Source organism: Limulus polyphemus, unplaced genomic scaffold (genome assembly GCF_000517525.1).
Source record: "Limulus polyphemus unplaced genomic scaffold, Limulus_polyphemus-2.1.2 Scaffold2790, whole genome shotgun sequence".
NCBI lineage: Eukaryota > Metazoa > Arthropoda > Merostomata > Xiphosura > Limulidae > Limulus > Limulus polyphemus.
The window spans coordinates 61,266-65,347 of NW_013668400.1; the positions used below are offsets into that span (position 1 = coordinate 61,266).

A 4,082-nucleotide genomic window follows, 5' to 3' on the forward strand; every position below is an offset into this window, starting at 1 on the left:
ATATATATATATATATATATATATATATATATATATATATATATATATATATATATATATATATATATATATATATATACTTATTATTAAGTTTTTTACTTTCATTACTCATTCAAGCCGTCTCCAAGCGTTATTAGTCTCAAAGCGGGTTCTTCGTCATCAAATTTAAATTAATCTTGATCAGTAAAATGTTTTTGTTTGGCTATTTTATAACTGAACTTTTTTGTTCATTCTTCCACTTCATCTGATTACGACCCGCTAAAACTTAGAATATGCGTTCGTTAATGTTAGAATGTATACAATGTAGAATTGTATAACGTTTTACATAGACGTTATTGTGGTGATTATAACACTGTAGAAATTTAAACATTTACTGGTGACTATTTTATCATAAAGTTTAATAACTACTGAAAATAATCCCACTGACAAATATATATATACTAATGTTTTCCTTGTTGTTGTTTTTCGTAATTTACAATATACTAAAAATAATTGCGCTGTTAAAATAAATATTTCACAGCTTCTTATATTTTCATTTAGTTTCACCGATACGGATTTATTTTTTTTTACAGATTAGCACACTAACACTTCTTTAAAAAGTTCAATTTTTGTTGTTAAACATACGGTGATCATTATTAATATACCATAAGCTGAGATTACCTGACCACTCTTCAAAATAAGTGCAGAAAAACAGTCAACTTTATCAATAGTTGCAATGGAATACATATAAATAATATGTTTATTTTTTCACGTAAAACATCGTGTAAGAACATGTATGCACATAAAAAAAAACACTACGTATAATGGTCAGGTAAGCTTCCTAGTAACTATCTTCTTTCCAGTAAAGGTTTGTTTGTTTTTTCAGAGCAGAAGCGCAAATTATATTTGTAGTCATGGTAACAAAATCAATAGATACTACAGCTCCATCTACATCTACGTTAACCGACCACACTTGTAGAACGTTACCCAACAAAAAATAATGTAATTGCAATAAATGCACATGTCTATATTTACACATTGATTAGTTCACCAACAGAATATTATAGGCTTTTTTTTTCTATAATTAGAAGTTTTATTGTTGTTTGGTCAAAGGGAGGTTTCACGTAGCGTGATGAGCATGACCTGATGACTGAAACCATAGGAAACAATCTGAACTGTATAAACCGCGAATCAGGCTAAAGAAGATGATTATTAAGTTTGTTAGTAAGTTAAATTGAGTCTGTAGGTTAACAAGTAATTAGTATACGAGTTGTTTGTCTCTAGCTGTCAGTCAGTAAGTTCAATCCTCTGATTATTAAGTTTGTGTTTCGATGAGAAAAAAAAAAGATGTCAACCAAAGAAATAGCAACTAAGTGAAACTATTGTATTAGCTTTTATTGTGAACTTAGGCCTGTCAGTGAGCATTAGTTATTCTAAATTGTAGAAATTTTATTCTAAGATATAAAACGCCTTTTTTTATCATCAATATGAAAGAATTTGCCCAACAAAAGAAACCTTTACATCAGTATAATATAGGGTACTGTCTGTAGTCATATACGATAAAACTAAAACAGTATTTTAAAATTTTTCATCTATCTACCTCTTGTCTCGCAATATTTTTATATATTCACGCTTGTCTTTTTTTTTTATCTCTTCGTATCTAACTATTACCTCTGTTACCTATCCCTCTTTCTACCTTTTTCTTTAGATATTTATATAACGTACAGCTAAAGAAAAAAAAATCCAAAAGCAGTACAATAGTTCATATTATCGGGCGTTTAGAGACACTTTCTGGTTCCCAGTGGCACAGCGGAATGTTTGCGGATTTACTGGGTTTCGATACCCGTGGTGGGCAGAAACAGATAGCCCATTGTGTAGCTTTGTTCTTAATTAGAAACAAACAAATAACTTTTGGAAAAATCTAATATATATCTCTTTTGTGTGAATAAGAATTTCATAACAGACTGAAAAACCGAAACTTATTTCAAAATACAATTTACTCTCAATTAGGTAAGGAATAAAAAAAAAAAGGAATTTTCCTCATACTTTACAGAAATCTTATTTTTACTAAACCTCTTGCATCCTATGTGGGCAGCCGCCCATTGGCTAATGGCCATTACACAAAAATGTGTGGCCAACTCGTAGAATTATCGATAGTGTGTTTTTTAACTGGTCAAAGAAAAAGAATGCAAAATCTCTCACTGAAATTTCACGCTTTTGTAATTTTGAAAAAGTATTTTCCTGTACTTTTGCGTCGTGTTTATAATTTACCTTGACTGTTATTAGAATCCTGAAATAAATTTATTTAGCGAAAAGTTTTTGGTTTATTAATAGTGTGGCCATTTCTGTGATCGAAAAAGAAAATAATTTTGTTGCCCACCTATGTATTATATTAATTTCTACGTCTTTAAACAGAAACATGGCATATAATTGTATAAGTGTTCGGATTTTAAGTTTTTTTTTTTTTCTTTCACACATTTCACTTATCTCCGTCTTTTAGGTTATTTTTTAAGTAACCACATAATTGGGTTTTAGTTGAGTTGAGGTGTAAAATTTATCAACACCAAGCTGTGTTAACAATTTTAGTAGATTTAGCAGTCGTAAAACTTCGAAGTTGAAATGCGAATAGATATTAATAACAATTAACTCCACGTCGTGCTATGAATTCCGTTACATGATTACTACAGTAGTGGGAATGGTATATAACTAACTACAAGGACGTATATTGTATCCATCTATTCCACTCACCTCCTGCTGATGCACCACAAACTTTAACTGTTCATGAGGTTTGTAAAACACTTTATTAGACTCTTAATTAAACCGTAGAAACTTTACAGGCCTGTTGGCTAATATTAAGAATATCATTTACGACCTGTTGTGCGGTCTTATTACTGACATTTAATCGAGACTTCTTACTGTGAACTCTCTATGATCTGAAACGTGAGTGGGTGCTTTTCTTCCACATTGGAAATATACATGACAACCACCATACTGTGATGATAAAAACCAATGGAAATATACATGACAACCACTAGACTGTGATGATAAAACAGCATTGGAAATATACATGACAACCACCATACTGTGATGATAAAACAGCATTGGAAATATACATGACAACCGCTAGACTGTGATGATAAAAACCAATGGAAATATACATGACAACCACTAGACTGTGATGATAAAATAACATTTGAAATATACATGACAACCACTATACTGTGATGATAAAAACCATTGGAAATATACGTGACAACCACCATACTGTGATGATAAAACAACACTGGAAATATACATGACAACCACCATACTGTGATGATAAAACAACACTGGAAATATACATGACAACCACCATACTGTGATGATAAAACAACACTGAAAATATACATGACAACCACCATACTGTGATGATAAAACAACATTGGAAATATACATGACAACCACCATACTGTGATGATAAAATTTTTGTCATCACAGTATGATGGTTGTCATGTATATTTCCAATTCTGTTTTATCATCACAGTATGGTGGTTGTCATGTATATTTCCAATGGTTTTTATCATCACAATATACCAACATTGGAAATATACATGACAACCACCATAGTGTGATGATAAAACAACATTGGAAATATACATGACAACCACCATACTGCGATGATAAAACAACATTGGAAATATACATGACAACCACTATATTGTGATGATAAAAACCATTGGAAATATACATGACAACCACCATACTGTGATGATAAAACAACACTGGAAATATACATGACAACAACCATACTGTGATGATAAAAACCACTGGAAATATACATGACAACAACCATACTGTGATGGTGTTTCTTTTGTAAAAGAAACACCTTTTCTCCTATAGATTAATATGATGTATCTATATTATATGGTTGAAATATATATACTTAATATGATACAGTTAAGTACACCAAGTTAATTGGTACTAGTTAACAGAAATTATACCTGCAAATGTACTCCAAGTATATTTACAACAAAGGCTGCCTCATAATGACCATATTTACAGATGTACTCCAAGTATATTTACAACAAAGGCTGTCTTATAATGACCCAATTTACAGATGTACT

General features: G+C 30.8%; 1 protein-coding gene across 3 annotated transcripts in view; it reads right to left on the minus strand.

The window, feature by feature from the left end:
- The window catches only part of LOC106467906 (DNA-directed RNA polymerases I, II, and III subunit RPABC3-like), a 135,698-nt gene that overhangs the window by 53,736 nt on the left and 77,880 nt on the right, over positions 1-4,082 (minus strand). The gene's annotated exons all lie outside the window — the stretch shown is intronic.